The sequence below is a fragment of the Odocoileus virginianus genome, unplaced genomic scaffold (genome assembly GCF_023699985.2).
Source record: "Odocoileus virginianus isolate 20LAN1187 ecotype Illinois unplaced genomic scaffold, Ovbor_1.2 Unplaced_Scaffold_7, whole genome shotgun sequence".
NCBI classification, from domain to species: domain Eukaryota; kingdom Metazoa; phylum Chordata; class Mammalia; order Artiodactyla; family Cervidae; genus Odocoileus; species Odocoileus virginianus.
This window is the reverse complement of record NW_027224269.1, coordinates 2666302-2679349: the sequence shown is the minus strand read 5'-3', so window position 1 is coordinate 2679349 and position 13048 is coordinate 2666302.

Below are 13048 nucleotides of genomic sequence, written 5' to 3'. Positions count from 1 at the left end.
AATAGAAAATCTTAACAGACCCATCACAAGCAGGGAAATTGAAACTGTAATCAGAAATCTTCCAGCAAACAAAGCCCAGGACCAAATGGCTTCACAGCTGAAATCTACCAAAAAATTAGAGAAGAGCTAACACCTATCCTACTCAAACTCTTCCAGAGAATTGCAGAGAAAGGTAAACTTCCAAACTCATTCTATGAGGCCACCATCACCCTAATACCAAAACCAGACAAAGATGCCACTAAAAAAGAAAACTGCAGGCCAAAATCACTGATGAACATAGATGCAAATATCCTTAACAAAATTCTAGGAAACAGAATCCAACAACATATTTAAAAGATCATACATCATGACTATGAGGGGTTTATCCCGGGGATGTGAGGATTCTCCATTATCTGCAAATCAATCAACATAATACACCATATTAACAAATTGAAAGATAAAAACCATATGATTATCTCAATAGATGCACAGAAAGTCTTTGACAAAATTCAACATCCATTTATGATAAAAACCCTCCATAAAAGCAGGAATAGAAGGAACATAACTCAACATAATAAAAGCCATATATGAAAAACCCACAGCAAACATTATTCAGAATTGTGAAAAATTGAAAGCATTTCCCCTAAAATCAGGAACAAGACAAGTGTGCCCACTCCCACCACTACTATCCAACATAGTTTTGGAAGTTTTGGCCCAGCAATCAGAGCAAAAAAAAAAAAAGAAATAAAAGGAATCCAGATTGGAAAAGAAGAAGTAAAACTCTCACTGTTTGCAGATGACATGATCCTCTACATAGAAAACCCTAAAGATGTCACCAGAAAATTACTAGAGCTAATCAATGAATATATTAAAGTTTCAAGATTTAAAACTAACACAGAAATCTCTTACATTCCTATACACTGAGTAAAGAGAGAGAAATTAGGGAAACAATTTCATTCACCATTGTAATGCAAAGAATAAAATAGATACATATCTACCTAAAAAAAACAAAAGACCTATATATAGAAAACTATAAAACACTGAAATCAAAGAGGACACAGGTAGATGGAGAAATATACCATGCTCATGGATTGGAAGAAGCAATATAGTGAAAAATGAGTATACTACCCAAAGTAATCTATAGATTCAATGCAATCCCTATCATGCTAACGACGGTAATTTTCACAGAACTAGAACAAATAATTTCACAATTTGTATGGAAATACAAAAAACCTCAAATAGCCAAAGCAATCTTGAGAAAGAAAAATGAAACTGGAGGAATCAACCTGTCTGACTTCAGACTATACTACAAAGCTACAGTCATCAAGACAGTATGGTACTGGCACAAAGACAGAAATATAGATCAATGGAACAAAATAGAAAGCCCAGAGATAAATCCACACACCTATGGACACCTTATCTTTGACAAAGGAGGCAAGAATATACAATGGAGAAAAGACAATCTCTTTAACAAGTGGTGCTGGAAAACTGGTCAACCACTTGTAAAAGAATGAAACTAGAATACTTTCTAACACAATATACAAAAATAAACTCAAAATGGATTAAAGATCTAAATGTAAGACCAGAAACTATAAAACTCCTAGAGGAAAACATAGGCAGAACACTCTGCAACATAAACTACAGCAGGATCCTCTATGACCCACCTTCCAGAAATTGAAAAGAAAAGCAAAAGTAAACAAATGGGACTTAATTAAACTTAAAAGCTTTTGCACAATGAAGGAAAATATAAACAAGGTGAAAAAGAGAGCATTCAGAATCAGAGAAAATAATAGCAAATGAAGCAACTGACAAAGAATTAATCTCAAAAATATAGAAGCAGTTCCTGCAGCTCAATTCCAGAAAAATAAACGACCCAATCAAAAAATGGGCCAAAGAATTAAGCTGACATTTCTCCAGAGAAGAGATACAGATGGCTAACAAACACATGAAAAGATGATCGACATCACTCATTATCAGAGAAATGCAAATCAAAACCACAATGTGGTACTATCTCACGCCAGTCAGAATGTCTGCTATCCAAAAGTCTACAAACACTATATGCTGGAAAGGGTGTGAAGAAAAGGCAACCCTCTTACACTGTTGGTGGGAATGCAAACTAGTACAGCCACTATGGAGAACAGTGTGGAGATTCCTTAAAAAACTGGAAATAGAACTGCCATATGACCCAGCAATCCCACTTCTGGGCATACACACCGAGGAAACCAGATCTGAAAGAGACACATGCACCCCAATGTTCATCACAGCACTGTTTATAATAGCCAGGACATGGAAGCAACCTAGATGTCCATCAGCAGACAAATGGATAAGGAAGCTGTGGTACATATACACCATGGAATATTACTCAGCCATTAAAAAGAATTCATTTGAATCAGTTCTAATGAAATGGATGAAACTGGAGCCCATTATACAGAGTGAAGTAAGCCAGAAAGATAAACACCAATACAGTATACTGATGCATATATATGGGATTTAAAAAGGTGATAACGATAACCCTATATGCAAAACAGAAAGAGACACAGATGCACAGAACAGACTTTTGGACTCTGTGGGAGAAGGTGAGGGTGGGATATTTTGAGAGAACAGCATTGAAACATGTATATTATTAAGGGTGAAACAGATCACCAGCCCAGGTTTGGATGCATGAGACAAGTGCTCGGGCCTGGTGCACTGGGAAAACCCAGAGGGATCAGATGGAGAGGGAGGTGGGAGGGAGGATCAGGATGGGGAATACATGTAAACCCATGGCTGATTCATATCAATGTATGATGAAAGTCACTACAATATTGTAATGTAACTAGCCTCCAACTAATAAAAATAAATAGAATAGAAAGTAAATAAAAGATTGAACTAAAAAGAAAGAAAGAAAGAAAAACATCAATACAGTATACTAATGCATATATATGGAATTTAGAAAGATAGTAATGATAACCCTATATGCGAGACAGCAAAAGAGACACAGATGTACAGAACAGTCTTTTGGACTCTGTGGGAGAGGGCAAGGGTGGGATGATTTGGGAGAATGGCATTGAAACATGTATATTATCATATGTGAAATGGATTGCCAGTCCAGGTTCAATGCATGAGACAGGGTGCTCAGGGCTGGTGCACTGGGATGACCCAGAGGGATGGGATGGGGAGGGAGGTGGGAGGGGGGTTCAGGATGGGGAACACATGTACACCCGTGGCTGATTCATGGCAATGTGTGGCAAAACCACTACAATATTGTATAGTATTTAGCCTCCAATTAAAATGAATAAGTTTATTAAAAATAAATAAAAAATTTAAAATCAGATATAGTAAAGTTTTCAATTAGACATAGTCATTTCCAACACTCATTTACCTTTAGACTTTGTTCTATAGTGGCAGTACTATGAATTGGTTAAACACATGTATTACATCATTTAATCTACTAAAACCCACAAGAAGGGAGTATGTATCTTTATTCCACATTTGTCAAAAAATAATAAAGCTTGGAAAAGTTAAATTAATTGCAAACAGCCATGAACCAAATATGCAGTCTGACCCCAGGGTTGCCCATTTGGTTAAAGGATACCACAGTCAACAGTCAACCTATGGCTTCAGAACAAGCCATTCAAAACCTCAGTGCCTCAAATGGAATCACTTACTATTTCCCATAACTTCTTAAGTCAATTTGGAGTCTTTTCTACTGGGCTCACCTCTGCGACTGCAGTCTGCTTAGCTGGAATGACAGTAACACTAAGGCTGGCTGGGCTTCTCTTCCACTTGGTTGTCCATTCTCGAATTCTTTGGAACATAGTGAGCTCAAGTTTCCAAATGGCAAAGCAGAGACCTCAAATATCTTAAGGCTGGGCCAAGGAAGGTAAGCAATGTCACACCTGAATCATCCCATTGAGAGAAACAAGTTATGAAGTTAGCCTAAGATCACCAGGTAAGGAAATAAATTCAAGCCCTGAAAGGAAGAGGGAAAAAATCCTATTACTAAACGGTGTGTTCACTTGGACACGAGATTCACTGTGTATTGATATAACAATCCACCAAACCATAATGTATTTCCATATTTATTTACCATGTATGCCTTTCTTGTTATTCTTAAAAAAAAAAAAACCTCACAGTTTGCTGTGGTAAAAGCAGGGGTAAGGGGCTCTCTAATCAACAAAGATCATCAAGATGTTGATTAGGATTCAAGAACCAAGTGCTTGTATCGTGGAATAAAGGAATGAAGCACCTTTAAAATATCTTCACAATTATTGACATAAGTCATGTTTCACTTCATTAATCATACTTTTAGCTTAGAGTTGGAAGGAGCCTGGGTAGTTTGTGACCAAATGTTGCTAGGTTCCCAACATTCTTTCCAGTCAATTGCTTGAAAACACTGAGTTGCTAGTTTATGTGTCTCCATTTTGAGTGAGAGAGGAAGTTGTTTGTTCTGTTAATCATCTAGTCCTCCCTCTCCCCATGTTCAGTGTTGATTGGTAGAGAGAATGAAACTCACTAGAGCTCACCTGCTGCTGCTGCTAAGTCGCTTCAGTCGTGTCCGACCCTGTGCAACCCCATAGACAGCAGCCCACCAGGCTCCCCCGTCCCTGGGATTCTCTAGGCAAGAACACTGGAGTGGGTTGCCATTTCCTTCTCCAATGCATGAAAGTGAAAAGTGAAAGTGAAGTCACTCAGTCGTGTCCGACTCTTAGCAACCCCATGGACTGCAGCCCACCAGGCTCCTCCATCCATGGGATTTTCTAGGCAAGAGTACTGGAGAGAGCTCACCTAATTGACCACAAATGGCAGGTTTCCTTGTGTTGACAACATTTGTAGCTGGAGTGGTTTTTGGGACAGGAGCTTGAGCTGATTGACTTGAACTGCACAGCAACTATGTGGCAGCTCTGAGATATCTTCAGCCAGCAGCTTGTGTCAGAGGACTATGTTTGAGACTTAAGGGCATGGGAAGGGAGGAAATGAAAAAGTCAGGACTGATGAATCAAGATGAGTGGCTGCCACACCAGTCAGAGGAATTGGGGAAACAGAGTCCCATACTTGCCTTCATCCCCCACCCCCACCCACAACACTGCCACTCTTGCCCCTGCCCCTCTTGGGATCGGGGGGGCATTACCAGAACACAGAGGGTGACAAGGTTCTTAGGCCTCATTCTCCTTCCATCTCCTGCCTCACTCTCACCAGCTACCTCAGCAAATCAACTGATGAGGAATGAGAATCAGGAATCACAGTCACCACCATTGAGATGCTGAGTCATTCCCAACAGAGGGTTATAAGCTTGCTTTGTGAACCAGGAGAAGATGAAGTAAGCATCAGAGGAAAACTGGACAATCAAAGGCCATCAAAAACCATGCTCTTCCTCTGGGCAAATCTTTTTCTTCTCCTGGCTGTTATTCCACCCTGTTCATTCAGAAGGCCCCATCTCCCTATTTACCTGTTTTCATTCTTCCAGTGGTGCCTTTCCCATGTCTGGGTGGGATAGGGCAGTGGCACTTCTACGGCAGTGCTGGGGTATCCACATCTCATGACAAATCAAGCACCTTGGGCTGGAAGACACTCTGTGTTTACCACCAAGAAGGAGGGGACATCATACTGATAATGCAAGCACTGTGTCGACTGTGCCCTGTGAGGAAGAAGACAAAAAAGACCCAGTTGTGTTTCCCAAGTGGAAACAAGCAACTGAAGACAGAGACAGTGGTTTCACTTTATCTTACTGAGAAACCAGAGTCTAAAGCCAGGGGTCTTCATTCCCATGTGCCTTTGTGAATGGGGAGGGAGAGGACTGAACTCCATCTCTGGCATTACCTCCTTTCATTTCACCTGCTTGGACACCAGTCTCTTCCTCCCTTAACCTGACCACAAGTGCCTTGAAAGCAGGGTCTTGCTGAGCATCAGCTTTCCATCAGCATCATGGCCACCATTCCGACAAGTTACAGGCAGGGATCCAATTGCCATGGATGAGTACAGGCCCCTACGAGTGACATAGATGCCCCTCCCAGTTAATTCGTAGCAGGACACAAGTTTTGAGAGTTCACATAAACATGAAATAATCTGTATGGGATTTTGGGAATATGTAAGGACACTAGCCTGTGATTCACACTTCCCAATGAGAGACAATGTCCATATTCACAACAAAAGTGTAAATAAACCTGTAGGGATTTCTAGGACCCCCAAATACTAGTATAGGCTCTGGGGAAAATTATCCTTAAATGCACAAAGTGAAGGACTTCAAAGGGGAGCCACCTCCCACCAACAAACACAATACTAAGAAGTCCTAGGAAATACCTCTCTTGGAGACAAGAGTTAATTCAAACAGTATAAAATAATAGGGAATGCTATTGTGAACCAAAGACTTGGTAGACAGAAACTGTCCATGTTACTTGTTATGACCAAGAACTACCTGAGGGTGTAGAAAGGAAAACATTTCATATAACTTTGATGTGCTCACACCTCCACCCTCTCACCTTGAAAAATAACTGCCCTATACCCACTTTCAGAGCCAACTTCACACAACACCATTGCTTCCTAATTCTCAGAGACCCTTCTAATTGAAAACTCTTCCTGCAGGGAGCAGGACTCAGTGCAACAGGCAAATTTTTCAATGACTTCTGACTGCCTGAGAAATACTTCATGAGACCAATTACCTGCACAGGTCTTTGGAGACAGCAAAGTGTTTTGATGAGGGTTGCACAGACACCTCCAACTATCCCAGGCCACCATACTGCCCCACTCATAACATTTTGGAAATGTGAAGTTGAAAATGGCCTACATGTCACAACTGACATCCCTGGAAGAATCACAGCAGCAGGAAAAGCTCCAGTCAATGCATCTCCATCCCCTCCTACCACTCTCCAGAGCCAGTATAGTGTAGTAGATAAGAGCACAGATCTTTCCATGGTCAGCCTTGGTCTGAGTCCCTGCATGGCACTTTCTGGGCTTCATGACCTGAGCAGGTGATTTGGCCCTTGGAACAGCCTAGCTCTAGGAAGATGGGAGGGGGCACCCAGAGTATCCATGCCTGAAGGAGGCTGCTGGGGGTATGAGCGGGCAGGATGGAATCCTTTCCTTTTCTGGAGTAGAATGCAATTCAGAATTCTCTGGAGGTTGGCCCTAAAACTGCACAAACACCAGTCGGCCATGAAACTCCCTGATGTGGTTTAAGGAAGCATACCTGGGTGGAGGATTCAGGACATCCCCCATTTCCAACAAAGGGGGGAGAAATGCAGTGCCTAGTTCCCAGACACAAGAGTTGCTTTCCCATAGATGCTCTCCATATTCCCGAACTTTCTACCCTCTCTATCTCTCACACTGCCCCACCCAGCTGTACCCCTTCTTTCCATACACACACAAAGTCATGAGGGAGGAGAAAATACAAAATGGCATTTCCCTATTTTCAGAAGGTCTGTCCTACATGTCCTCCCTTTATTTCTTTACAAGATATATAGAAGTGACAATTAAAGCAAACAGAGTGACAACTCCTCACCAATTAAACCTAAAAGCCTTTGCTTATCAAAGGAAACCAATGGATAACGGAAAAAGCCTATAGAATGGGAGAAAGTATTTGCAAATGATGCAACAGACAAGAGGTTGATATCCAAAATATACAAATAGCTCATACAACTCAATATCAGGAAAACAACCCAATCAAAAAATGAGAAGACCTCAATAGATGTTTTTCCAAAGAAGACATACAGATGCCTAATGGGCACATGAAAAGATGCTCGATGTCACTAATTAGTACAGAAATGCAAATCTAAACCACAATGAGATATCATTTCACACCAAAAACTCTACAATTATGAAATTTTAGAGAGGATGTGTAGACTGTTGTGGGAATGTAATTTGGTGTACCCACCATGGAAAACAGTATGGAGGTTCCCTAAATAACTAAAAATAGAAGTATCATATAATCCAGAAATTCCATTCCTGGGTATATATCTGCAAAAAAAAAATAACAACACTCATTTGAAATGTTACAAGCATTCCAATGTTCATAGCAGCACTATTTACATCAGGACATGGAAGCAACCTAAGTGCCCATTGATAAATGAATGGATAAAGAAGATATGGTACCTATATATAGTAGAATATTACTCAGCCATAAAGAAGAATAAAGTTCTGCCATTTGCAGTAGCATGAATGGATCTAGAGAATATTATACTTAATGAAACAGAGAAAGACAAATACTGTATGATATCACTTATATGTGGAATCTTAAAAATAATACAAATGAATGTGTATGCAAAATAGAAATAGAATCACAGATATAGAAAACAAACTTGTGGTTACCAAAGGGGAGAGGGAAGGCAGGGGGACAAATTAGGGGTACGGGATTAAGAAATACAAACTATTATGTATAAAATAGATAACAATCAAGGATATACTCTATAGCACAAGGAATCATACCTACTACCATGCAATAACTTATGATGGAATATAATCTGCCAAAATAACTAAGCACTATGCTGTAAATCCCAAACTAATATGGTACTATAAATCAACTATACTTCAACTAAAAAACATATGTCACATAGAACGATGAAACTGAACTAATCCCAAGTTTATTTGTTCTTTCAAATCACTCTGCTATTATTGCTTATTCAGAATTACTATTTAAACTCAGGGGTATTTGCATAATATATTTGTATTATATATATATTTTCACAGGGATTTCAGACTGGATGTGAAATAGAAGCAAGCTGTAACAATTCCAAACCATTAAGAACCTTACAAATAAACAGGAATAGCTAAATCAACCTGTGTCGCAGGCCAGTTGCATAACAGGGAACCCTCCACATTAACTTCCTTGTAGAATACATGTTTATTAAAGTGTAAGTATTAAAATGTCATGTGAACCATACATGTACATTATCAAAACATATCACAATAATAATTAGACTGTAACATCACCCCAAGATTTCTCCCCATGGTATCTGTGGAGATTGAGCAGGGAGTCTGGACCATGACCCTCAATCACTGCAAGCAGTCAGCTCAGATAAACACTTTTCTCCTCTGCCACTGTTAACAGGAAAAACTGAGTAAGGAGGTCTTCATTTTGTCACTCCCCACCTCAACATAAGACAAGAGAAGGCAAGTATCTCTCACCAGTTCAACTATAAAGGGGAGATCTCAGAGAGAAGAGAGCTGGAAAAAAAAGAATTCTTTAAAACTCTAACATACTGGAAAGGCCCTTAGCCAATTCACACATAAACATTTAGAATAAGCATGTCAAAAGTTTCAGAACTGAAACAAAGTTTGGAACACCACCCAGGTTGTCAGAGTGGCCTCCATGTAGCATAAAAATGAAGCACACCAGAATAGCATTACAAGGCTCTAAAAGCTAAATGTCATTTGAACCACAGCCCACAAAAGTAGGCCAGGACCCATGTGCCAACCCTAAACTGGGTGACTGCCTGCTAAAATAGATTTAAATAGGATCCAGAGTTTCCTGACATCATACCCAAAATGTCCAGGATAGAAGCAAAAATCTCTCATCAGACCATCAACTAGGAAAATCACAACTTGAATGAGAAAACACAATCAACAGATGCCAACACAAAGATGAATCAGATACTGTAATTTTCTGAAAATAATATTGACTTCACAATGATAAAAATGCTTAAGAAATCAATTATGAATTCTTTTGCAACAAATGAAAACAAAATTTTACCAAAAGAATCAAATATATACAAGAGAACCAATTGAAAAATTATAAACATGAAATATACAATAACCAAAAATTTTTTTAAAAACCTACTGGGAGGGCTCAATAGTACAGATGACAGAGGAAATAATCAGTAAACATAAAGGCATATCAACAAAATTTCCAAACCTTAAAATAAGATAAAGTAGACTGAAAAAATAATGAACAGAACCTCAGATACCTATGGGACAATAACAAAAGAATTAGCATCTATGTCATTAATGCCATAGAAGGAGATGAGCAGTAGTGGCTAAATGGCTAAAGGAGGTTCTTCACACAAAAATGGAAATGAAATAGAAGGGATCCGAGATTATCAGGATGAAAGAAAGAACAATGGGAATATCAATAACTTGAGTACATACAATATACCTTCCTCCTCTTGAGCTTTCCTAATTATGTCAGAAATTGCATAAGATATGACAACATTGTATAGTGCAGTCTTAGTATACATAGAGAAGGCCATTTAAGAAAAGAATGCTCTAAATAGAGAATTAAGGACATTAAATGGAGGTAAGTTGTCTACACTTTACCCAGACTTGTTAAATGCTCATATCAGCAGACTATGATAAGTTACATATATATAATGTAATATTTGCAGAAGCTACTAAATAATCTATACAAATAAATAAAAAGCTCAACAGATATTCTAAAATGGAATTCTAAAATATGTTTAAGTGACCCAAAAGAAAGGGTTGAAGTGAAATAGAGGAATACAAAGCTGAGTTTTCAAACAGAAAACAAATAAAAATATGCCAATGATAAAAACAAATGTAAATAGTCTAAATATATCAACTGATTACATTATATTATATATTTAGTCAACTGACTTGGAGAAGGAAATGGCTACCGACTCCAGTATTCTTGCCTAGGAAATCCCACAGACAGAGGAGCCTGGCAGACTATAGTCCATGGGGTTGCAGTGTCGGACAAGACTTAGTGACTAACACTAACATTCCTAGAGGGCCCATTTATAGTTTCTAACTTATCAAAGCTGACATACTTTTATATTATCAAAATGAGCAAATCTTCATTTTCTTCTAATGAGTCATCTGCCAAGTTTAGGAAATATTTTGGATGATTATCTATTACCCTTTACTAAGCAAACACCAAATATTTGAAGCAAGGCAAGACATTATTATTATTTAATAGATAACATAGGAAGTATGTAAATCAAGGACACTATTTCCTAAATCTGATTATTTATCAAATTATATGGTTTTATAAGGAAGTGATTATACATAAAAACATGAGTTTGGGATTTCTCATTTATCTTGAATGAGAAATTTTAGTCTTGAAGATTATCGTTAGTATCTTTGTAGACAAATTCAAATATTCTGGCAATGTGCAAGTCCTTCTATTAAAATACACTTCACAATTAATTTAATGGAAAGATTATTCAGTACTTAATTTTGAAATCAATGTCAGATTTTCAGAAAGGTACCCTTTCTGAAGTTTGGCTCAATTGCCATCTTTTGGCAGTTTTTTGGTGGCTTTGGGTCAATACATTGGTTCTCCTAATTTCTATTTGTATCTGATATACTGAAAATTGTATTTAATTTTAGAATATAATCTTGGACCATCAGCCCTGTGTTCTAGCATAACAATGTATTGTAAATGTATTACTCAAAGAATTAACAATAAGATTAACCGAATACTTAGTATGTGCTAAGTACTATGTTTCACATGCATTATATATATATATATATATTTATATATTTTATATATATATATATATAATATTATATATTATAACCACCCATGAGTTTGATAATATAATAGAGTTTAAAGATCACCACTAGGATATAGACTCATAGGGATAAATTGACTAAAGTCATAAAGCTAATAAGTGACAGAAACAAGTCTTAAAAACAGATCTTTTTGATTATAAAAATGATGCCCTTAAATACCATATTAGTTTGTTTTTTTAACAAGTAAATAAGCTTTTATGTGATGGACAGGGAGGCCTGGCGTGCTGTGGTTCATGGGGTCACAAGAAGTCGGACACGACTGAGCGACTGAACTGAACTGAACTGAACTGAAATAAGCTTTTTCTAAATTAAGACTATTTTTAGACCAGTTTTAGGTCTACAGCAAAATTGTGAGGCAGATACAGAGAGATCTTCCTTTATTATCAACATCCTCCACCCAAGTGGTATACTTGGTACAATTGATGAACCTACATTGACACCTCATAATCACCCAGAGTCCACAGTTTACATTAAGGGTTCACTCGATGTTGTACAGTCTACGAATTTGGACAAATGTATAATGACATATATCCAACATTATGGTACCATACTGCATATTTCCATGCCCAAATTGTCCTCTGAATTCCACCTTATTCAACCTATACCCTCTCCCAACCCTTAGAAACCACTGATCTTACTGTCTCTTTAATTTTGTCTTTTCCAGAATGTCATATAGTTGAAATCCTACTGTATGTGCCTTTTCAGATTCACTTCTTTAACTTAGCAGTATGAATCTAAGGTTCCTCCATGTAGTATAATAGCGTGATAGCTCATTTCTTTTTAGCACTGAATAACATTTCATTCTCTAGATGGACAACTGTTTATTTAACTGGAAGACATCTTGGTTGCTTCCAAGTTTTGTCAACTATTAATAAAGTTTCCAATAATTCATTGAAAGGACTGATGCTGAAGCTGAAATTCCAATACTTTGGCCACCTGATGTGAAGAACTGACTCATTTGAAAAGACCCTGATACTGGGAAAGATTGAAGGCAGGAGGAGAAGGGGACAACAGAGTTGGATGGTATCACTGACTCTATGGACTGAGTTTGAGTAAGTTCCTGGAGTTGGTGATGAACAGGGAAACCTGGCATGGTGCAGTCCATCGGGTCACAAAGAGTCAGACATGACAGAGCGACGACTGAACTGAACTGAATAAAACTGCTATAAACATTATGTGTGGGCTTTCCTGGTGGCTCAGTAATAAAGAATCTGCCTGTCAGAGCAGGAGACACGGGTTTGATCCCTGGGTGGGGAAGATCCCCTGGAAGAAAGGAAATGGCAACCTGCTCCAGTATTCTTGCCTGGGAAATCCATGAACAGAGGAGCCTGGCAGGCTACAGTCCATGGGGTCACAAAAGAGTTGGACATGACTTAGCGACTAAACAACAACCAAAGACATGTGTCAGGTTTTTTGTAAACATAATTTTCAACTGTTTTAGGCAAGTACCAAGAAGAATGAATGTGGAATAGAATGCTAAGAGTATGTTTAGTTTTCTAAGAAACCACCGAATTGTCTTCCAAAGTGACTGTACCATTCATTTTGAATCCCACCAGCAAAGAATAAAAATTCCTATTGCTCCACATCCTCTCCAGAATTTGGTGTTGTCAGTGTTATGGATTTT